Genomic DNA, 24,933 nt, shown 5'->3' with positions numbered 1-24,933 from the left:
AAAAAAAAGACTGCACACCTTGGATCATCACATTCGTGCTGTTTGGTATTATTACGTGGGCTCTTTCGCAGAAAGGAAGAAGCAGCAGCTTGTGGGCTATTCTAGGCTAGAGGGACTGTTTTTTGTGACATGCTCTCCTTTTGTGGGCTCTTCTGAAGAGATGTTGATGCAACAGGATCATTCCGTGTTGATGAGAAAGAATGCTTCTGTTGGTGGCCTTGCAGCGTGGTGCGGTCCTTGTTCACAGGAACACAAGCCGTGCTTCAAGCCATGCTTGAAGGTTTCTTGGATTTTAATTGGAGAAGCACTGAACTTTTCAGATTAGATGTGCAAGTAGCAGCTGTTTCATTAACTAAGCATTGCTCTTTCATTGCACTGCAGGAGCTCTCCAATACTTCATGGTCTGTGTTGTAACTGGATTGAGAAATCGGATGTTGTACAATGAACAACTCGCTGAAAAAAATTATCACACGAGACCACTGAATGTGGTTTACTGATCATGTTTTCACTTTTCTAGCATTAAAAGCAGGCTTAATTGTGCTACAGTCAGATTACAATAACTACTACATTTCATTTTAATAAAATTCTATAGTGCCAAGTTTAGTGTACAAAATAAAAACAATGGGTGAAATGGCTTGCAGGATCCACTTCACAGTGCAAAACTCGATAAACTTTTTTCCTTGGTTCTGATATTTGTGATTAAATATTTGCATCAGGTAGAACATTACATACTGGTTCTTAGCATAACTATTGTTTCAACTTTTTCCTATTGTTTACTACTGTTTCACCCTTAACTATTTTTTCAACCATAACTATTGTTTCAACCAATGAAAGACTGTGCCACTACTAATATGCAGAACCGATACATAATAGACAAAGTCGGTCGGAATGATGATTGTTGCAGATGAAAGTCAGAAGTCATGAAACTTGAGCGAGAACACTGTTTTACAGAGGAGCTGTTACATTCTAAACTACAGTATAGGCTCTTCCCACAAACTACGATGAACTTGTCAGTACTACAGTCAAGAGTCCGACGAAATCCCGTCTGGTCGGGGACAAACATAGTGTAAAATAACAAAAACAAAAACGCCGACCAAGGTGAAATACATAAAACTTAAAAAGACGTTTCGGCTCCCCACACGGGAGCCTTGTTCACAGTGAGCGCAAATGGCATAGTGCGCTCTTCTTATGCATGTTTCATCACGTGTTGTAGACATCGCGTGTACACAGGGGGGAGTGTCCCAATATTTCTTTTCAACGTATGCGCAGTAGTTTGAATGGCCAGAGATTCCATATGCAATCGTGGTAACAACTTTCTTTCCGTGGCAATGATGCAGGCTTTATCCCAGTCGCTAGCGTGCCCAGTAGACATAGCGTGCCCAGTCACAACTATATGGAGACTTTGGGAGTTTTTCAAGTAGAAGGCTCAGATATTTACCATGATCAGAATACATGAACACACAGAATAGATGTATGTTCACAAAAGACAAACTAGACTTTGTGCACATTCACAGAGAACAGGCAACAGTCATGACATTCCTTTGTGCAGCAACGACACAGCTAGCACAAATATCCTGCCTGTTCTGCACAAGGAGAATGGAACCTGAACGTTGGAGAAAGGAGGAGCTGGTTACTACACCCACCACTTTTGATGGCTAGTTGGGCTTAAGCACCTCCTGCCCCAGGGCTGCGATTTTATGTAGCGATGCTTTTTTAAAGGCAAGAAGACTTTTTCACACTAATCACATTTTGTCAATGGTTGAAAGCAACAGTCTACCCTTGTTATTATTAATATCAGGCAAAATAGCACCTCAGATCATCTCTCTAGCTTCGTGAAAGCAAACAGATTATGCAAAAAGTAGGCATATTGTCTATGAATGCTGCAGTACTCAAGAGCCATATTTGAAGTTCATAAAATAAAACAAAGCCAGTTTGCCTGAAATTAACAATCTGTGGGTGTATGACTGCAACAATGGGCAAGTAGAATTTTTTCTTGAGAGTTCTTCGGCTCCATTGCTTCCTCAGCATTCTTCGTTGTATCTATAAGCGGGTACAAATTAAGAAGACCCTAAAAGGCCCCACCCAGAGGACTAAAGCACGGCAGTCGATTGCCTCCACAGCTAAAGAGATAGTCCTGCTCATGCACTCGGCAATGTTCTTTGAAAGCGGGTTCACTGGCCGCTTAGCTGATTGGGGTTGTCTGGGATGCACTATCATTGGTGCAGTTTGCGTGCATCCGCCTTTGGGAAGGAAAAGGTGCAGACTTCTAAAGTTTCAGCTGACTATAGTTAAAGCAGTTTCTAACAATTGCGCATGGAAGGCTATGTTGCTGGTACAGTGACACTAAATCTTAACATTTTTTAAGCACTGATTATTGAGATAGCAAACTCTAACTAGATGATTTCATGTGTTGTATTCGCCAGTATCTCAATGATGACATTATTTCACAAATTGTGAGTCACTAATAAGCCATGAGACAATAAGCCATGAGACAATAAACTTCGTTATAATAACTTGAGATATCTTTAAACTATTTTACATCAATCAAAATATGCTTTTAGAAGCACAGTATCCTACAACAAAATTTTAAAAATAATAAATAAATAAATAAACATTTCAAGAGAGAAAATCTTGCAAAAAAATGAAATGGTTAAGACATATAGGTGCTTACTACCTAGCACAACGGCAGTCGTTGCACGGTTGAACAGGTAATTATTACATAGCTACTAAACATCATGGTACTTGCACTGAAGATATTCAGGCCACTGCGTGCTTTCCAGCTGATCCCATGAGACTGATGGCTTGGTGCTTTGCCCCTAAAAATACAATTGTTGCTGCAGTTTTTTCTAATTATTAGTAAAAATGCATTGCTTATTGAGTCACTGTGACAATACACTCAAAACAGAGGGAACATATGACAACAACATTGGATATGGTCCAGTTAATCAGACATGAAGCTTCTTATGCAGCTTGAAGACTAATTTTCATTTTCAAATAACTAACACAACATGCCCCATTACTTGTTTAGAGCGAAAAATCTGGAAAACTAAACTATAATTACTAAAGGTGTGCAAATACTTAAAATTAAAAAAAAATTTACCACTGGAACTATTCAAATTTCCTATAGACATATACAGTGAATGTCTAACTAAAACTGACTCCTTCAAATTTTCAATATGCTTCACCTCAGCATATTCCCATTTGCGGCAAAGCTGCCTTTCAAGATACCCTACGATCGCAAATGTATTGGCTCGCGAAAATGCTGGCTGCAACATGAAGATGAGTGATTTGGCAGAGGTGGGGGCTCAATTAATGTTGTTTTCGACCTAAAGTTCGGGCAGGAAGTCTAAAAATTTTTAGCATTCAAAATTTCAGATGTTCTTATAGATTGACCTCTATGAGGCAGATTTGAGACTTTGGACTCAAAAGGGTGCACACCCTCAGTTGGGCTTCCACAGAAGTTGAGAGAGGAAAAGAGGCTGAGGCAATAGTATCTCTGTATTTCATATGTATGGTGTTGCTGGCAACACTTTTTAACGCACCAAATCATGTATATAAATACCATTCAGCTTCTGCATTGCCTCAACCTTGATAAGACAACTATGAAACACCACCCCGCCTGCACATCATCAGTCTAACAAAACGAAACACTTTCATGTTGCTATTTCGTAAGGCCATGCTTAAGAATCCTCTCGAACGTTTTTTTTTTTGGCAATTTCGCTTAGAAGTAATAAAAAATTGTCTAGAAATGTCCGAGAAATATTAAAAATATTCTATCTGATTCGAACTAGCACTTCAAATTCGAATTTGCTTCACACCCAAAATGTTCATATTCACCCAGCTCTACTAATAGGTTAACCTTCACTGCAACACAAACAGAAATGAATCGCACATACAGATTAAGGAATTTTCCCATAAATTCCATGAAGTGATATATTAATAGCAGACAATTGGGCAAGATAGCGCCCTGCATATATCGAGTGTTTCCTGAAGACTGCCTGAAAATTTTTATTTCCTGTCACAGTTACCACACTTCCAGTCCTTGAGAATAATTATTTGAGGATACAACCTTAATTACGAGACAAAAATGATGCATTATAATTGAAATTAATCATGCATTTAGCTGATTACGAGGTGTGCGCAAGACTGTTATGCCTGCGAGTCCACACCGATCGTCAATGCCTCTGAAAAAGGCAATCTGTGTCACGGCCGGCAATCGAGCCCGCCTGACGCGATCAGCTCAACGACGTCAGCAAGCGGCGCCGCCGGTCTGTCACGCAACACACCGCGAGCTCCCTCAGCCTGCGAGCCCGTTGAAGCAATTGGCACCTTCCATTCTGGCGAGTCTTATGCAATGCTTGGCAACATCCCTCGTTCTTGGCGCAATCACGCGCAGCGGCGGGCCCCATTGAAGGATTCGGACATCACGGCCAGCGGCGCTTCTGGTTGGACAAACTTCCAAACAGAACTGAAACTTCCAATCCAACCAACCAGAAACTTCCAATCCAACTGGTGCCTATAAAAAGAAAAGCCCTGCGATGCGTCACCAGCAGCTGAACTAAGTGTCAGAAAAGCCTCTCGTCGGTTCGAGCCCCTTCGCATTCGGCGAGCCCGGTGTGCTTGGCAGCCACGAATTTCGTGGCGCCCATCGTAACCTCGTCGGCGGTGCACCTTGTAACAGCGTGCGTGAGAAGACATATCGGCTCTTCGAGTCCCTAAACTGTCGGCCCTAGTGCCGAATCTGTAACGCCTCTGTTTCTATGCTGTACATAAACCTTGCCTTAACTTACCGTCGTCTCGTCCGCTCGTCTTTCAGCTCTTCGCAGAAGCAGTCGCGAACTGAGAAACCTACGCTACCAAATGGCTGGTGACAGTGTCGGCGGAGTTTGAAGCAGTGGCGCCTTTGGGACCGCGTTGGCGTCCCGTCTTCGAAACAGTGGTTGGCAGCTGCGGGATCGGCCGGCGTCCGGTAGCTAAGAAGCGGAATGAGTTCCGGTATGCTAAGAAGGGGAATGAGTCACACGTTGACTTTGCGTTTCGTCTTAAAGCTGATTTATTTGAATGGCTGAAGGGCAAAGGTGTTTATGACGATCGCGATAAAGTGGTAGAATGCATTGTGTTGGAGCGATTCTACCGCTGCATTGAGGAGGATGTCAAGCTTTGGCTGCAGGACAAACTTGGTGGTACAGCTAAACAAGACGGCAGAGTTAGCTGAGGAGTATTAGACTTGCCAAAAGTTGCATAGCAGGGCAGTGCGCGATGAAAAGGATGAAAGAAAAGAGGGCTTTGTAAAGAAACCTGATCAACAAAAACCCGCTCTGCACCGTAATTTCAAAAAGGACCCGTCTCTTACAAAGGACACTGTAAGGGAAGGGCAAACGGAAGCGAAGAAATCGAGTATGGTTCCTAAACAACGCACTGATACCACACAGACGTTTGAATCATGGAAGCCGCTAAACTGCTACAACTGCAAAAAGGAAGTGCACATCGCGATAAACTATAAGCAAAAGTATGCTTTCGCAACAATCCGAGAATCGGAAAAGAACATGCGGTTGTTGGAGCTATATCCTTAAAAAACTAGTGTGAATGCGAAAACATGTCGAGCTCTTCGAGACTCAGTGGCAACTATGGACCTTGTCCATCCTTCGATGGTGTCTCCAGATGACTTTACAGGAGAATGCGCGTGGATCAGGCAACTTGCCAAGGAGCAGAGTGCTTGCTTACCAATCGCTATGGTTGGCATTGAAGGCCCGTTTGGTTAGCTTCGCACCGAAGCGGCTGTGTCTGCCGCGCTTCCCGATCGTTTTTCTTATCTATTTTCTAATAACTCAGAGCAGCTTCTTGAAGAGCAGGGTAAATAGTTCTTCTCTAACTTAGCGTACATGGCCCTCACGCGATCGCAAGCGCGGAAGCTTTCGCAGGACCTTGATCTTGTTCAATCTGGCGAAGCACCAAGTGCAAAAGCTGCTGGTCTGTGTGGCTTTGGCGGCGAGTCAATGGAACCTCAGACAGGAAATCCTCCGTGCGAGTCATTTGAGCAGTCACTCGAGCGGCCCATAGCCGAAGCGACTGGCGCGGTCTGCGTCGGCGGAGGAGACGACGTGACGCCATTGAGTCAGAGCGAGAGGGTTGACACTCTCGCCTTTAGCGGAGCTGTCGAGGATTGACCGAAAAACGCTCATTCGAGAGCAGCGTGAAGACCGCTCGATTAAAGCGCTAATGGAAAGCGTAAACTTGCGAAAAAAGAAAAAGGATGTTTCCTTTTTTGAGAAAGCAGAGCTCCTGTATCAGAGCTACACAAATGCGCAAGGTCGCAAGTACGATCAGCTCTTGGTGCCACAAAAGTATCGTCACCAACTATTAGAACTGGCGCATAAAAACGCGTGGGCAGGGCATCTCGACATAAAAAAGACCAAGGCTAGAGTTTTCCTTGAGTTTTATTGGCCGAAATGCTGGATGGATATCGAAGATTTTGTACGCTCATGCGACACTTGTCAGAGAGCGGGGAAATCCACAAAAAAAGTGGAAGACACCCATGAAGCTTGTGCCAATTATCACAGAACCTTTTCGGCGCCTAGTAATTGATATCGTCGGGCCATTGCCAGAATCAAGGCAAGGTTGTTGGTACACCCTGACGGCCCTCTGTGTAGCCACAAAATTTCCGGAATCGATACCACTTAAGGAGCTTAATTCCCCTCAGGTCGTGGACGCACTGCTATCTATATTTGCACGCGTCGAATTTCCTTCTGAAATCCAATGCGACAATGGTAGTGTATTCACCAGCTGCCTTAACTCTACCTTTTTAATAAATGTGGAATAAAAGTAGTGCACACCTCGATCCATCACTCGCAATCTAACCTGGTAGAGCGTATGCATTCCGTTCTGAAACGGATACTGAGAGCTCTTTGCTACGAGCACAAATGCGACTGGGAAGAGTGTATTCCTCCCGCTATGATCGCTTTGAGATCAGCTCCTCATGAGAGCATTGGCTTTAGCCCTGCAGAGCTTGTTTATAGCAGAAGTTTTAGAACACCATTGCTACGCGAGTCCTGGGAGGGATTCGATGAGGACCCTAATGTAGTGGGGTACATTCTAGACCTCCTTAGACCTCCTTCTCAGGCTTGGCAAAACGAAGGATCTTGTGGAAAGCCACATGAAGGCTGCACAAGTGTTGTCGAAGGAGTACTACAACAAATCGGCGAAGAAGTGCGCTTTTGAAGTAGGTAGTCAGGTAATGCTGCTGCGGTCGTCCAAAAAGAACAAGCTTGAGGTTTATTGGGAAGGGCCCGCCAAAGTATTTTCAAAGCTTTCTGATACCAATTATGAAGTGAAATTAGAAAGGCGGCTGAACAAAATTTACCAGAGTAACTTGATGAAACCATACGTTCAAAGTCAAGCGGTCGCAAGTCTGCTGTTGGATGCTTCAGAGGAAGAGGGAGCAGAAATTTTGAGTTCTAGTGATGTAATTGAAAGGGGATCGGAGGTAATCTTGGAGCAGTTGAACCTAGAGCCTAGGTTAAGTGAAGTCCAGAAGGAGGACTTAAAAAGGATTGCTTCCGAGTTTAAAGACGTGTTTTTGGACCGTCGTGTTTCCGGGACGGTCCGAAAACACGTGATTGAACACGATATCGAGCTAACTTGTGAGGAGCCAATCCGTAGCAAGCCGCATCGTTGTTCCCCTGTGCAAAAGCTAGCCTGTTATGTCTCCGGTTCGAGTTTTGTGGTCGAAACGAACCACTGGCCTCTAACCTGGTTAAATAACATGTCGCCTAAAAGTGGCCGGTTACTGAGGTGGAGCATGATACTCCAACAGCACAAATTCGACGTTCGCTACGAAAAAGGAAAGCTAAACGCTAATGCAGACGCATTGAGACATGCGTTTTAGTTAGTACCTTCTCCACCTTTCGGTCCTTCGCTGGCCAGTCGGGGCAAAATTTTGTCTTCATCACGGTCTTAGCTGAGCGCTCTCATCCAGAGTGATCTCAATGGGCCAACTTTATGTTGTATTCTATTTCGTTACGTTATTGTACGTGTAAAAACTTGAGTTCTCATTTTAAGAGTCTTGTGTCCCACATGTGCCTCTTGATATAGAGGAAACGAAATTCCGATAGACACGTAGCTAGGTATATGTTGTACTATACTTTGTCTGGTGTTCTGTCGGGTGACCGAGGGCACTTGCTTGTGTCGTGTGTTGTCTGTTGTTGAACCGTTCTTGACAAGTTGAAGAACCATCGACAAGTGCCGAGACCAAATATCGTCAAAAGAGACGAGCGAAGCTGGGCGGCAAGTTGTGGCGTCAAGCCAGTGGAGCTGAGATCCGTCCTCAAGAATGGGATGTGTTCAAGGAATGGAGTCTGGAGCTGCATTCTCCCCATGACCCAGGAGGCGAACCTGGAGGAACCTGGCAGAAGAGCGCGCCCGACATCCGAGCCACATGGAAGCAGCTCGTCTTTCCGGCGCATTGTCTGGCGGCGGGGGTGCTGTTACGCCTGCTTGTCGACACCGAACGTCAATGCCTCTGAAAAAGGCAATCTGTTTCAAGGCCAGCAATCGAGCTCGCCTGATGCGAACAACTCAACGACGTCATCAAGCGGCAGTGGAGGTCTGTCATGCAATGCACTGCGAGCTCCCTCAGCCCGTTGAAGCAATAAGCGCCTTCCATTCTGGCGAGTCTTACGCAATGTGTGGCAACATCCCTCGTCCTTGGTGCAACCATGCGCAGCGGCGGGCCCCATTAGAGGATTCTGACATCACGGCCAGCGGCTCTTCTGGTTGGACATTTGGTTACGCAAAAGATCCACACGGTGCCTATAAAAAAAAGCCCTGCGGGGCGTCGTCAGCAGCTGACCTATGTGTCTGAAAAGCCTCTCGTCGGCTGGAGCCCCTTCGCAGTCAGCGCGCGCGATGTCCTTGGCAGCGGCGAGTTTCGTGGCGCCCATCGTAACCTCGTAACAGAGTGCGAGAGAAGACATCTCGGCTCTTCGAGTCCCTAAACTGTCAGCCCCAGTGCTGAATTTGTAACGCCTCTATTTCTATGCTATACATAAACCTTGCCTTAACTCACCGTCGTCTCGTCCGCTCATCTAGCAGCTCTGCACAGAAGCAGTCGCGAGCCGAAAAACCTGTGCTACCAAACGGCTGATGACAGTGTCGGTGGAGTTCGGAGCAGTGGTGCTTTCGGGACCGTGTTGGCGTCGCGCCTTCGTAACAGTACTTCAGAATGTGGCACTGATTTGATGTACTGCAAGCATATCTCAGATAAAAATAAAAAAACACGTTTGTCAGTTTCTAGGAACTAGTACTTTTGCAAGTGTTCTATTTCTAAAATTACCCAGCAAAGCAGCCCTCAGCAGAAAAAGAAATTCAATACAACTTTGCAAACAAGCACACACTATAATCAAGTGCTTCACAGAGATGTTGGCAATAGAATCATCAAGAAGAGGCTCCAATGTGTTTCATGTTATGTGGCTGCTTGTTGGACTACCTCTCAATGACATCCAATACATCCTAATCGAATGGCATTAAATCTAAAAAACAAGTTAGCTACAGTTTCAAGGTAATGTGGTAGTAGAAGTTTTCGGCCAGCCATTCTTGGGCAACGAGGGTAATATGTGGGTGAGAGTGAAATAATGTTGAGGTACATAAGGACACACTAACAATAATAATTTTCGGTTTTTATGTCACTAATTGATAATACTGTTATGAAGGCCACTGTAGTAGAGGGCTCTTGAAATTTTGGCGAACTGTGGCGAAATGTGGCGATTTTCGAGTCTTTCGGGTCGGAGACAAAGACAACGAGCACTGAATGATGGTCTATTTCCTGCATAAATCCACATGCCGTCATCACCTAAAAATCACCTAATATATGTGGCAAAATATTCAAAGCTACATGCCTACATAAACCTAGCAATACTGCTAGCATTCGTGGTGACACCGAATAGTGTGATCAAATAGTGCACACACACAGTGTATTGTAGGCACATATTGCAATTCACTACATGTATTTGGTGACATCGTGTGGAATATTTGACTAAATATTGAATCCTGAGCACAAGTTACAACAAATGCGTCCGCGAATTCGCAGCAGGCATACACTGCCTCTACTTTTTAACATTATGATATTTCAAGCACCGAAGTCCAAAAATAATCAACTCTTTCGTTACCATGCCTATTCAAATCAATCACCTGTGATCGACGCTTCGGATTGTAGATTTTAACATGTTAAATTTCTTTCTCGTGCACCCAGCATTTTCTAGTAGTTAGTCCAGCCACTCAACTTTCAGAATCAATTTGAACTTGCCCGTTTGGGCGACATAGTGATTTCTGACAGACCTTTGCATGAACCAATGTGCGTGTATTGTTGGAAAACTGCACTAGGCTGGCGAACTTGACAAAAGTGCATGCCCCTCGTGATTATACAGCAGTAACATCGAAGTTCAATAATGAAAGGAACCCTTGCACGCCAAAAATCCTTGCACGCCAAAGAAGCGATCCTTGCACGCCAAAGGAACCCTTGCACGCCAAAGGAGCGAAGTACAATGGGAACGAGCCGTCGGCTTTAGTGCGGCGTTCAGCCAGAATGCGCTGCTACCGGAGTAGAGTTGCTGCCGCGTTGCCGTTCGCTGAAACGCAGGTGGGATCTGCATTCGCAGCTTTTATATGGTCGAGTTTTCAATTGTATTCGCACTGATTGAAGTATAAACAAAACGTTTGTAAACAGAAACAGTGAAGCACTCATTGCACTTCACAACAAGTTCTTTTTGAAGGCATGTTCTGTTCATGGCTATTGCTGTCGAGGCGCGCGTTCGCGCGTCGTCTGCTCCGCCGATATGAAAGCGTGGTCAAGTGATGCTCGTAAAATTGTTCTTTCATCATTATGCTCGCTAGTCTGATAGTGTGTTTTTAAGTGTTTATGAGTCAGTTTCTCAAAGACCTGTTTGCCAGTAGCTAATACTGAAAGCTTGGGTGCTTAAGAGCACAGGTGTACGCTGACACCTATTGGCCTCGTAGACTACATGCAAGCGTGGAGTGCATGCCTTAAATAGCACGAAATAAAATGTAACACTGCTTCCATGTAGGTACATGATCTCAAGTTCCCTGCGCAAATCTTTTGTCATGTGCATTTGTTGCCACCCAGAAGCAAAAAGTGGTGCGTCAAAAAACCAGGTACTTCACCAAGCGATTGTATAGTTTCATAGACTAAAGCAGCTTTATTGTGATGACATGAAATACAAACAAAAACAGCTAGTTCTTCTGTGCACTTCTTGTAAGACTGCCCGATATATGTGAACAAATGCTGTTGAGTTCGTCACACTATTGACCTTGAGCAAATGCTAGACGCATGAAAAAATGCAGCCTGCCGTCAGCGCTGTCACTTAATAACGTGATGCTTTGCGAACATGCACAGAGATATCAATGCCAAATTAAAGATAAGGGGAAAGCCTTACATGCCTCATTAAACGTGGAAATATATCGTGTGTGTCGGCAACGTTCACACGAGTGATGCGAAAAATCATCATGACGCGCTGTCGTCAATGTATGACTGCACAGTGCGCAAAAATTTGTGTCTTCATCAAGGTGTCTCAATTACATCACGAAGTTACGTTATATGACGACACATGATGACATCATCACTCAGCATGATCATTTTGCACTGCCATCGTCATAAGTGGGTCGATAATAGAGTCAATGCAACACCACGTAAGATAAGAAAAAACGCTTTCGGTGGGGGCGGGGAGTAACAATACACGTACTGACTAAAAAAAAAAAAACAAGTAGAACATTTCTTTTGCCTTCAATTCATTTTAGGTAAATGCATAGGGCACCCCGTGAGCTTTTGTTTTCAAGAGCAATGCACGGCAAGTCATGGTTTACATTGATTGCACCATTTGAACGGTGAAAAATAAAGTTATTGTGAAAACAAACCCCGCGTGCTATTCAAGCGCATGCGAATCTCACAGTTTCGCCTACTTAGAGCTGCCGTTTTTATTTCTGTCTGTGAAGTCCTCATGCTGGAAATGGGAGCTACATACTTTTGTATAGTTCGAAGTTGTATTAGACAACTGTCATGAGTAGGAGCCCGTCGAAGACAAAGACGACAAGGAAGTTCAAAGAAGACAAGAAAAGGAGCGAGCGCGCGCACTGTACAGCGAGGCCCGAGGCGAGTGACCCCAGCGGCGATCGGCGCGCGAGCAGCGACGAGCTGGGATTGTCGACGTGGGCTTGGCAGAAGGTCGCATCGCCACCAAACGCAGTGGCAACGGGAGCGGCAGAACAGTGCCTCGACAACCTGTGACGCGGCCCTCCCGAGAAGACGGAGACCTCGACACGTTTCGAAGGAGGCTGCTCGGGATGCAGTAGCTGCTTACAGCAAGCACCGAATATTCTGGCACAAGCCCCCTTCGAGGCCAACCGCTGAAGACAGTCCCCAAATGGCCAAGTCAGCATACAGCAATAGGTATCACCTGCGGCCACTAGGCCTAACTTAGGAGGCCTCCGCCACATCAACACCGACATCAGGTGACATTAGCGACGGGCGTCCAGGTCGGCAAGAGCAGCAGCGACAATGTTCGTACAGAACGTCGAGATCTTCGACAGATACCGGAAACAACCAATCAAAACATTGACGTCAAGATGATCAGCGTTACCGATTCCGGACATTGACGAGCTGCGAATCGGCTTGGTAACTATGAGGCTAAAGATGTCTGATGTTGACTAGGACAATTTAGCGTGTAGCGTGGTGGGAATGTAAGCTTAGTGAGGCTTAGTTTGCATTTTTAGGACAGTTTAGTCTGTATGGGAGTTTGTTTGTGGGTTAATTTTAATTTAGTTTGAAGTTATTACTAGTTGTTTTGCACATTTTTTGTATATATTTTTTTCAGAGAGATTAAGTGGGTGTTGTTAACGGAGTGAGGTCTCAGTTTATCGCACGCAGTAGCAGCCTGTAATTTGCGACAGTGACAATTGTCCCGCCTGATCGCAGAGAGCCACCTCCCCCGTACATTAGAGGCAGCTGGTATTTCATGGAACGAAAGCCCATCAGTGTTGTTTTTTTTTTCCTTCAATTGGCACAGTGGTACGCAAAAACACGACATGCCGGGGCACTTGAAGCATGTGGTTGCGCGAAATTGAAATATAATATAAATCATGAATACCATCAAAATTAAGAGCATTATTGCATTATTCCCACCGCCATCACAGCCAGATTGACTGCATTTTGGATAAATACCAGTTAAAATTTGTGAGAAGCGCGAATGCATTTAAATTCCGATACAAACATGAATTCAGGAGATTAGCACTAGACATGGCCGTTTAGCGCCAGCATACCGTAGCCTACTCGCACAGCGCCGCCATGTGATAACGGGAAGGCGCGGCCGAGCGCGCGCTCGATGGCCAGAGGACAGCGTTCGCCCGGGCTCTTAAAAATATAGAGGAGGCGCTGGCATGGGTCACCAGTCGGTCACACCGCACGCAGCATAAAAACGTTTTCAGTGAATGCACTGTTGGTTATCGGTAGATCCTGCCATCTAACACCAGAAAAGTATTCTTCTGGCCATTTTTAACTTCTAGCAACCAGAATCGTACCTCTGCGATCGAAGTGTGGTGAAGTTAATGCATCCACAAGCAGAGCCATACTCATAACATCGCAACCACACAGGAGAAGCACAAGCCGTGAACCACCAATGATCCACAACGCAGTGAAGTCGTTAAGAAGGTTTTCATCAGTTTTCGTAAATAACAAACCATATATATCACCACAAAAACAAAACAGCTTTAAAATATGCACTACCCATGCATAATTACAGCAAAAGTTTGCCACACTTACCACAGCATGAACAGGGTGGAGTGGATTTTGTTTGGGACGTCCAGATTCATCAAATAGTTTAGCTACCTCAGCAGCCCATATGGTAAGCTCTAGAAATAATTATTACACGTGAAGGAATGACTTATTTCAATGACACTGCAAGATGACGACTTACCCTTGAGACCAGGACTACCACCTGCATTGGAGAGAGTGCAATTTTCACCGGATTCTGAGCTCTTGAGTGACTCAGAAACAAGAAACTGCCTTTCAGGCCAGTCAGAAGGATCACCAAGAGATGTTACAACAACAAGATATAATGTATATGTGCACAAAATAGTTAACAGAGAATAAACATTGGTGAACAAAAGATTCTAACCATATGTCATGTCGTCAGGTGAACTCAAACAAGACTCTTCAGCAGAATCAGTCGCCCGATCAGACTCCACACTCTTCAATACATCAAGAGATTTTTCAAGCTCTTCTACATCCTCTCAGAAGCTTTCATCACTAGCTGAAGGAAAAAATGTTTGCAGTGAGATTGGTAGTGGCACAGACCAAAGAAACAGTAGGGGAAAAAGGAGAGTGAATATATGAATCTGAGCTTTACCAATAAAGTCTCTGAACGAAGCAAGGCTAAGTGAATCGTCGTCTTGCAGAGAATCAAGAATTCTGTCAGTGCAAACAAGTGGTATTTCTTGCATCAGCTCAGATGTAGCACTTTCAACTGCAGGTGGCAAGGATGCACTCTCCTGGCCAAAATGGAAGCATGTCTCTGTGAAAGGAGGCGTTTTCCTCAAGGGGTAAACAATGTTGATGTTGCCAGCTGTCATTAATATAAAGTGCAAGTGGCCGCTTGGTTCCTGATGGCACTGGTCGCCCACTGAAGCAGCTGCAAATTGAATACGAGTTAATCTTGACAATCAAACAGAAAAAAAAAAAGAGATGCAAACTCACACTGACATGGCTTTTCCATCAGTAGATTATGCTGCCAATCTGTGCTAGAGGACGTTGATGGTTTTGCTTTCATGTCAAAATCATCCCAGTATGACAGTCGGAGAATCAAGCAGGACTAGTCAATAAAAATGAAAAAAAAAAAACTGTGTGCTGAGCAGCAGGCTTCATGTTTGGACATAGTCACTTTAAAGCAAATGTGATCGCTACTCAGAAATACTCGTTCCAGGCGTATAACCAGGGATGGGGGGAGCTAGGTTTCCTTCCCCAAACTTCAGATTGAGGAGGCTGTTTTACAAAAAATAATAAAAAAGTCGTTTTTAAAATTTTCAACAGGTGCCTCCTCCCTCCCCCTTTTTCACCTTCGAAAAAAATCGAAGAAATTTCTGGCTACGGGCCTAACCCATTCCATATGCCAAATGACATGTACCAACGTGATAAAAAGAAATACAAACAGTACCTATGCACTCTGCTGTTTGCATTTATTTTCAAGGGTTGTAATCTGGCAGGTAACAAAAAGACCGTCATCCATGATACAACCAAGAACAACTCTGGCGTCTTTTTAATGCTACCTAGATAAAAGCGCAATGAAAAGCAGTGTGTAAAGTGGAGCACTAATCCACTGTGCTGTTAATAACCCTCATACAAGCATATCAGTAGTCAGGCCCGTAGCCAGAATGTTTCTTCAGGTGGGGGGCACTTGCCAAAGATCTTGAAAAATAAAAAAAAAACACCTATTTTTATACTTATTTTCAATAAAACACACCTTTGTCATAATTTCAAAAAGGAGGGGGCTAAGGCTTTTGATCTGGCTATGGGCCTGTAGTAAACCACTGCATCATGGGCAGCTACTTGGGCTCCAAATGCATCCACTACATGAGGCAAGCAGTAACAACATTTTATACCATACGAAATGCCTAGCTCGAAATAGCATAGATATAAAAGTGCATTCATGCAAAATTTTCGTTTGAAATATGAGTGGTAGAATCACGAAAAGCATAGCAATAGCTACTAGTATTACCGAAGCTAAAAAAACAACAACAAGCATTTCCAGTAAATGACTTGTGAAGAGAGCATGAACTAAAACACTTGGCTCCCTAGTAAGACTTCACACAAAAAGGGGCAGTAAAACATCTTGCAGGCAGCACTACTACACTAACGTAATAGTGACAACCATCACATGCTTGAATCATCTGCTTAGATGCTCTTTAAAGCTTGCTAAAAAAAAGGTACGCCACAATAATCCTTGTGGCCTTGCCAAGATTTATTTAGTGGTATACACTACTCACTAAATGAATTTAGTCAAGAAAATTTCTGTCCCACTTGGCTGTTAATGAGGTATGGCAAGATAAATTGACTAAAGAACAGATGTTTGTATTTCATTCCTAATATATAATAGACACTCTGGAGAGCGACACCAGAGTCCTTTAAGGCCATGAAATTTTGCCACCACACTATGGAGCAGCTTCACACGCTACCCAAGGCTGTCACAACGTGATGAAACTTTGCCAAAAAGAGCATTGTTCATGTGATGAAACCCTTGTTTGGCATGACATGAGCTGATGGTTGCAGTTATCCCTGTGCACCCACTATGTTATTTCTTGAATCAGCTGAAGTGTGTGAGTGAACGACATGGCCGAATACGTTTTGTGCGATGACGAGCCGCTCCTTTACAAGAAGACAACCAAAAGGCATGTCTAGTTTCCTGAGTAACAAGTAGCAGTGTGGGATATGAATGTGAGCACTACTGCTGCTAGACCATCATGATTCCGACTTTGAAGAAACGTGCATGCATATGTTCATGGAGCACATTGATGCCACCACAGACACTGTTCCTGCCTGCTATTCCAATTTCAATTATCTAAATCTTGCGCAGAAGTGGCACTGCATTGGCAAAAAATTTATACCTGGCACAACATATCTGTTTAATTTTCGTGAACATTATACAAAACCATTCTACATCAGCAGCCCAGAAAATCGATTAGCCGTGATCTGGGCAACAGCCCAGATGTTTGCCTATTTTTACAAGTGACACTACTGGGGCATTGTTGCGTTTGCAAAGCGTCTAAAGCACAAAAACATGATAGGTGAAACCTATCAAAACGTCAGGACTAACGTCTTATGCCAAGCAACCACGGTGGCCGCACTTTGTTCGTGGAATAAAAAGAGTACCTTAGGTTTAATTACACATTCAATGATTAAAAATCTGAAATTTTTCAATTCACTGTGCCTCAAAATAATATAATAATAATGGCGCTTTAAATCCAGAATTTTTGTGTCTTTTTAGCCAAAACCACTGTGAGCAGCACATTTTGAGCGGCTACACTTTTCGCCGGAGTGCTCATTGCAGGTCTTACGACACACTTAGACACTCGTTTACACGTGTTGTGCATTTTCAAGCGACCATCTTGCATGTTTAAAAAGCTCGATGACTGAAGCTATCAAATACACAGCCACAGCCACAGCAGTGTCCGCATCCCCTCTCAAGCACAGCTGTGCCTTATATAACGGCCGCTGGCTTTATATGAAATGTAGGTCACAGTTTTGTTACCATAAGCAGTAGCAACAAAAGCACTCAAAGACATTAAAAAAATGGCGCAAAAACTGCACCTCCCGACAGCCACGAGGATGCTGTTTTCCATGATATATTCTTCATGTATGCGATTTTAATAACACATATGGCTGCATCAATGAACTATATTCAATTTGAGCCATTTTCATAAGCTGTGATTGCAAATATTCCCATTAGTGTGCTTTTCAGGCACATGGAAGCATAACCATTGGTCATCGTGAGCTTGTCGTGCACATTTTGAAGCATAAAAAGAGACATTCCTTGCGGTTGTTTTAAAAAAAATTTCGAAAATTGCTACTTTTTATTGAAAACTATCTCATCGATTACACTAAAAATTTTTAAGGTTACCCTGAAATATCTTATAATCAAAGCCTAAAATGTTGAAAAGATGGGTTGAAAACAAAATAATCAGAAAGTTACTCTTACAGCACATGACAAGTGAGGGAAATGTTTTCCTTTCTAGTGAAGTAAATACACGAATGCACTTTTAGCTAGAAATTACACAAACTATTATGCAAAATTAGTGCGCAATATTTTCCAGTAATGCTGTATTTGTCTTATAAAAAATTTAATTTTACCCCTTAGCATAATGTTTGGTTCTCGGTCACCAGAAAGGCTGCATTTAAAAATTTACATGATGTGTTGGCCAAAAGCATTCTTATTCAAAACGGAAATGTCTTCAGTACTTTTTGTATTCTGTGTCCTCTTTTGCACCGACTGTCATAAGTATGCTCAAACTAGCCCAATGTGCTACATTACTTCAAAACACAAATTTCCAAGTAAGATCCTGAATAGCTTCAAAGATATAAAGCTCCTACTTTCTGCAGTCTACGATGCATCAACATAATGGCAATGAATGAAAAGCACCTGCCTACTAACTCGTGAAAAAAAAAAAACAGATAGTACTGCTGCACAAGGTTTCAACTGTTACAGAATATTTCAATTTTTTGTTTTACTAAACGAGCCGACATTACTGTCAAGGACTCAGTAATTATCACCTTCTTTTTTTTTCAAAAATGCAAAAAAAAAAGCAGGAGCCACACACCCATCAACCCAGTCCTTTCAATCCAGTCATGTGCACTTAACTCCTCAAACTAGCGATACTGCCTTGCCCTCTCATTTCTCTTGTACTAAAGCATGAGTACCGACAATGCATCTATCCATCTAACTCAATATTGCAATATGGTTCAGCATGAGCACTCTGCCAACTCTCATTCTTCGTTCGTACTACTCTACGCTGTAAAAAATACACACACATACCTGCTCAATTTCATTAGCCTTCTTCAAAACCCACGCTGGCAAAGCCTGGGCACTTGATAAAGAGATGCTAAAAAGACAATGCTAAGGCAAATGCAATGCACAGCAAATTGGGGAATGCTTGCTACATGCGTAAGAGTGAAGTGATACAAAGTGATCCAGGTAACTCTAGCCAGAGTTTCAACATATGCCGATGCAGTCTATGACAACGAGACCATATAAATGTTGGTGACTATTGCGTAGAGTAAGTCTAATTTTTTTATTTTTAGACAAAAATTTCCAAAGAGGAAGTTGTAGATTGGTTTGCAAAACGTCTGATGAGACAGTTTATAGATATCTACTGAAACTACTGTAAAAACAAATTTCATCTTTTTGGCTGACTGCTCTAAAAACCTTGGTGTCGCACGCCCTAAAAACAATGTCATAGTGCTTAGGAATGCAATGAATCTATTTTTAACACTGCTACCTTAAAAAATACATTGCAGATATGGCAGCACACACCAGGTTACACAAAGAACACACACACAGAGACAACACAAGCGCTGAACTTAAACTGAATTTTATTACAGGAAAGAATACCTTAAGTAGACGATGCATGCATTGTTCACACATGATGTGCGCCCATTGCAATGGTAATAACCAAGATCACCTTATGTAGCAGCAACCAATTTGCTATATACACGAGGAACAAAAGCTCGGGAAAAAAATGTAACCGTGTCACGTCTTAATACCTAAAAACTTTCTTTTGAAGCTACAACAACCGATGGGCAACTAATGCATTTTTCCTTTCTATCGACAATTTCTACTGCCTCTATAATTTCCCAGGTTACTTTGCGTTTTACTTTGCTCGCCACCTTCGTGTTTTCCAACGCGAATTCGCAGCCGGAGTCCCTGTAGTGTAAGGCAAGGTGGCGAGCGTCTTTTTTAGAGAAGTAGTAATTATGCAGCATAAGCCTCGAGTTGAGACATCAGCCCATTTGCGCAACATAGACCCAGTCACTCGTCAGTGGAATTAAGTAGACTGCACGTTCTGTGCAGTGGACGTAAGGGTGTCTGCGCTTAATCGAGCAGACTTCAGTCGATCTGAAAGAAAAAAGTTTTTCAAAAGAAAGTTTTTAGGTATAAATATAGACCACACTTACATTTCCCTCTCTACTTTTTGTTGCTCTTGTATAAGCGAATTAGTTGCTGCTACATGACAAGATGCTCTTAGTTTTCATCGTTGCAGTAGGCACACGTGATGTGCGAACAATGCATGCGTCGCCTACTCGAGCTATTCTTTCCCATAATAAAAATAACTTGAAGTTCAGCGCTTGTGTCATCTCTTTGTGTGTGTGCTCTTTGTGTAACATGATGTGCTCTGCCATAGGCAGTAATGTCTTACCAACTCACCCGCCAGTATTTTTTAAACCTTAAAAAAGCACTTTCGGTTTCGGTATCGAGGTATTGTGTTGGCACAGTGATGTGTGATGTGCCAACACAATGCTGAGTGACGAATGCTTTCAAACCAAAGTAGTATAATTTTTTTATACGCACTGTTTGGCTTCAGTGTGTATAGAGCACTCACAGTACATATAATGGAAACGAGAAATGCCCTTTATAGGTGTGCCTCAAAATAGGGTCAGTACTCCTTGAAGCAATGTTAAGCCTGGATATAACGAAATTTGACAGATTCTTGCAAAAACTCACTAAAAACAGGTTTTTGTTCCATTCCGCGGAAGCAACTGCAGATTTCGGACTACTTCGGCGTGCCGAACCCGTGATGCGTTTTTCGGAGTAAGAAATAAAGTCTTGTTTTTGACATCCTACTATCTACAATATTTATTAATTGGTGAAAATAGCGAAATGAAGCCTGGAGCTACAAAAGGTACGTCCGGCGACGATTTTTTGGCGGCAGTCCAGATATAACGATCACCAGTTATAACGATCATATTTTTAGGTTTTCTCGATATCGTTATAAGTGGACTGCACTTTAGCTGGAAGCGTATGCCGCATCTTTCTCGGGCGAACAAACTCGACGTGCTGCGAATGCCAGCGTTGCCAGCGAACATGTTGAATGCCTTAACAGTGGTACATAAAACATTTATTTTTGTCTTGAAGTTTCATCCCTGCCACGGTCCTGGCTTAGATATCCGGTATCATTGCCAGGTCTGCGGCCGCGCGCCGTTGTTACTTAACCTGGTCGAACACGCCTTGCAAGGGAGCCGAAGCGGCACCTAACTCCACGGTGAAAAAAAAGGGGGGGGGAGTACGGTGGTGGTGTAGCGGTTAGAAAATACAATGGTCTTCTTGTGAGATCGGTAGCATTGCTAAATAAATAAAAAAATAAAATTTCTTTGCTTTGGTTCTAATGCTGCTTGAGCCACCTTTGCCGCAGTACACATGTGCCTTGCGAAATAGCATATTGAGATTTGGAAGGGGCTGTTAGCGCTAGTGGGACACTGCACATTTTGCTCAGTTACTCATGCGTTTGTATGCCGCACAATTCTGAGTACCATTATAATTACTGATGTCTAAATATTCTACTAGCAATCACCTCAAACATTGCATGACATTTATGCTTCCCTAAAACAAAGTAAATTGTGTGCAAGTTTTTTTTTTGTCTCCCCTATTTCTTAGTTTTGCAAATCTCGCAAATTTCAAGGTCATAACTTGGCAGATATATATTTACATTCGCAAAGTCTGTCAAACGATTTGGCAGGCACAGCAAATGCCAATATGGACTTCATCATTGTTTGCTCAGTGGGGGGATTCTAAATACTACTTTCATTGAAATGGCAGCGCTGATGTTCACACTGCATGATTTAGGTGATGTTAAATGGTTTATACATCTTTTTTTTTCTAAATATAAACCTTCTTTTTTTATGCTGCTCCAAATTTGCTATTTCATGATATAAAAGTAAGATTTTGTATTTCCAAAAATTGCTCCAAATTTAATTTCGGCTGTTGCTTCCCTGCATGTTGAATGTTCGCAAGTGCGTCACTTTCAAGCTGGTGTTTCACTCGTAAATGTTCAACGCACTATAACTTCCTAATAACATTAACATTGGCATTCACTATTTCATGCATGCAGAAAGACTAAACTTTTATGGAAGCATTGGTTTGTCTATAACAAACTCAACCTACTTCTCACTGCCTGCCTGTGCTAAACAAAGAACTTTGGCACACCCAGAATATTAACGTGCTTAATATAGTAAACATCGCCTTGACGCAGCTGTAACACTATTTGGTATGTAATTGTGGAGATAAATGCAGGTTAGACAGACATTGCAATGTTTATCCGTATAAATCAAGAATATTGGTCAAACAGAACTTTCGTTGTACAAAGCACTTCTCTAGTGGTCTACTCCTCCCTCCTATTACAGAGACTTTTGGGCTACTACTCCCTCCTATCACTGGAAGGCTTGGTTTGGAGTACATCTATAGAGGTCTTGGATGTCATTTCCTTTAGCAGCCTCGAAATGCACTTTATTACTCCTACTCTTTTCCGGTTGTTTCCTTTCCTACTGCTACTAAATTTTTTTCCATTTGTCTTGCTGCCTTCGTTCCAGTATTATTACAACTTAAAGAGCCAGTAAACAGGCTTTGACTTTTTTTTTTTACACTCTGCAAACAAGCTTGCCAACTTGTACAGTACACTGTGGCGATCAAAATTTTCAAATATTACAGTGTTACACGCCATGTAGACTCTTCATTTCGAAAAATAATCCCACGCCATTTTTCTTTGCCTGAAGAATCCTCCTCGTACAAGCACAGTGACGAAAGCTTGCTCTTGGGCAACTTTACGTACCACTGAGCTCGTCGATTGGTCCTTTGCTGTACTAAACGGCACCTTGGCTCTGCGGTGATGCGTTTTCGGCGGCGCAGTCCGCAGTTTCATTTTCCTGTGCAGCCCTCTGTCATTTTGTAGAGCCCAAGGCTACTGGGAGAAGCAGTATTACCAGAACGAAAACCTCCGAGACAAAGAGGCGTCTCGCTACTTTACTACTAGGGGAGGTGTGCTCCTCGAACTGCACTTTCTCTCCACGCTGCTATGACACATGCTCATGTCGGCGGTGCAGTACTTGGTCATGGTCTGTGTGCCGATAATGTATCGCGAACGTCATGTCACATTGCGGAAAGGAGCGGAGTCACGACAGCGGGCTACACCTTTCCCCTCTCTATGGCAAAGAAAGGTGGCAAAGTCACGTGTAATATTGAAACCCGCTGAAACGGATGTTCTAACCCCTATAATTTTGTTATTTTAGCACGCATTTGCAAAATTCTTGTGGCAGGATGTGTACATAGCAAAAGTGCGCATATTTCTTTTCATAACTTTTGGACCTCGGGGTTGTTTACTTGCCCTTTAAAAAGTAATGGTTTATACCTCGTCTGCTGGTTGAAGGGTGTGTACTCGAATTGTGGATATTGATTTGCTGCTTGAAATTTTCATGGAACAACTGTGTCAATGTGTCAATCGCATTGCATGGAGAAAAAAAAAAGAAACACTTAACTAGCTATGCTTCATGGACACTGATAAAACTGCAAAGCTGGTGGTCCCAGGCTATTGCATTTGTATGTTTTGCAAGTCTTTCAGATATGTTGTGTCACTGCTCTTTAATAAACATACTTTCTTAAGTTCTGAGTTGGTAATATAGCCACTACCTTTTATAACCACAAAGTATAACAGGACAGTTGTGCAACTGTGGTAAATTGCACGCCATTTGTTAGTCTATTGCCTTCTTTCTTTTGAGTGAACCAGGGCTGAATGGTGGGATTTACCCAGCTTTTATGGTGCATACTCGTTGATGATGCCCGCTGCCATGGATCCCGGACATGAAAGCCTAGACTAAAAATAGCTTCACTGTTTTTTTCACTGGAGCAGACGACGCGCGAACGCGCGCCTCGACAGCAATAGCCATGAACAGAACATGCCTTCAAAAAGGACTTGTTGTGAAGTGCAATGAGTGCTTCACTGTTTCTGTTTACAAACGTTTCGTTTATACTTCAATCAGTGCGAATACAATTGAAAACTCGACCATATAAAAGCTGCGAATGCAGATCTCACCTGCGTTTCAGCGAACGGCAACGCGGCAGCAACTCTACTCCGGTAGCAGCGCATTCTGGCTGAACGCCGCACTAAAGCCGACGGCCCGTTCCCATTGTACTTCGCTCCTTTGGCGTGCAAGGATCGCTTCTTTGGCGTACAAGGATTTTTGGCGTGCAAGGGTTCCTTTCATTATTGAACTTCGATGTTACTGCTGTATAATCACGAGGGGCATGCACTTTTGTCAAGTTCGCCAGCCTAGTGCAGTTTTACAACGATACACGCACATTGGTTCATGCAAAGGTCTGTCAGAAATCACTATGTTGCCCAAACGGGCAAGTTCAAATTGATTCTGAAAGTTGAGTGGCTGGACTAACTACTAGAAAATGCTGGGTGCACGAGAAACAAATTTAACATGTTAAAATCTACAATCCGAAGCGTCGATCACAGGTGATTGATTTGAATAGGCATGGTAACGAAAGAGTTGATTATTTTTGGACTTCAGTGCTTGAAATATCATATTGTTAAAAAGTAGAGGCAGTGTATACCTGCTGCGAATTCGGGGACGCATTTGTTGTAACTTGTGCTCAGGATTCAATATTTAGTCAAATATTCCACACGATGTCACCAAATACATGTAGTGAATTGCAATATGTGCCTACATTACACTGTGTGTGTGCACTATGATCACACTATTCGGTGTCACCACGAATGCTAGCAGTACTGCTAGATTTATGTAGGCATGTAGCTTTGAATATATTGCCACATATATTAGGTGATTTTTAGGTGATGACGGCACTTGGATTTATGCAGGAAATAGACCATCATTCAGTGCTAGTTGTCTTTGTCTCCGACCTGAGAGACTCCGAAATTGCCACATTTCGCCACAGTTCGCCAAAATTTCAAGAGCCCTCTACTACAGTGGCCTTCATAACAGTATTATCAATTAGTGACATAAAAATCGAAAATTATTATTGTTAGTGTGTCCTTATGTACCTCAACATTATTTCACTCTCACCCACATATTACCCTCGTTGCCCAAGAATGGCTGGCCGAAAACTTCTACTACCACATTACCTTGAAACTGTAGCTAACTTGTTTTTTAGATTTAATGCCATTCGATTAGGATGTATTGGATGTCATTGAGAGGTAGTCCAACAAGCAGCCACATAACATGAAACACATTGGAGCCTCTTCTTGATGATTCGATTAGGATGTATTGGATGTCATTGAGAGGTAGTCCAACAAGCAGCCACATAACATGAAACACATTGGAGCCTCTTCTTGATGATTCTATTGCCAACATCTCTGTGAAGCACTTGA

At 43.0% G+C, this 24,933-nt stretch overlaps 1 protein-coding gene across 6 annotated transcripts in view; it reads right to left on the bottom strand.

The window, feature by feature from the left end:
- LOC119176420 (uncharacterized) overlaps window positions 1-19,178 on the bottom strand; it is a 36,541-nt gene extending 17,363 nt beyond the window's left edge. For 2 of the 6 annotated variants that reach the window (XR_012886967.1, XR_012886969.1), the window contains exons 1-7: window positions 18,588-19,178; window positions 14,759-14,873; window positions 14,412-14,693; window positions 14,181-14,315; window positions 13,980-14,102; window positions 13,826-13,914; window positions 2,728-2,816 (exon numbers count right to left, since the gene is read on the bottom strand). The gene's annotated coding sequence lies outside the window, so the exon portion shown is untranslated. The other 4 variants (XR_012886964.1, XR_012886966.1, XR_012886968.1 and 1 more) reach the window with 4 other exon arrangements.
- Between the last annotated feature and the right edge of the window lie 5,755 nt (window positions 19,179-24,933).

The sequence above is a fragment of the Rhipicephalus microplus genome, chromosome X (assembly GCF_043290135.1).
Source record: "Rhipicephalus microplus isolate Deutch F79 chromosome X, USDA_Rmic, whole genome shotgun sequence".
In the NCBI taxonomy this organism is placed as follows: Eukaryota; Metazoa; Arthropoda; class Arachnida; order Ixodida; family Ixodidae; genus Rhipicephalus; species Rhipicephalus microplus.
The sequence above is the reverse complement of the archived record's forward strand: the minus strand, read 5'-3'. Positions and strand labels throughout refer to the sequence as shown.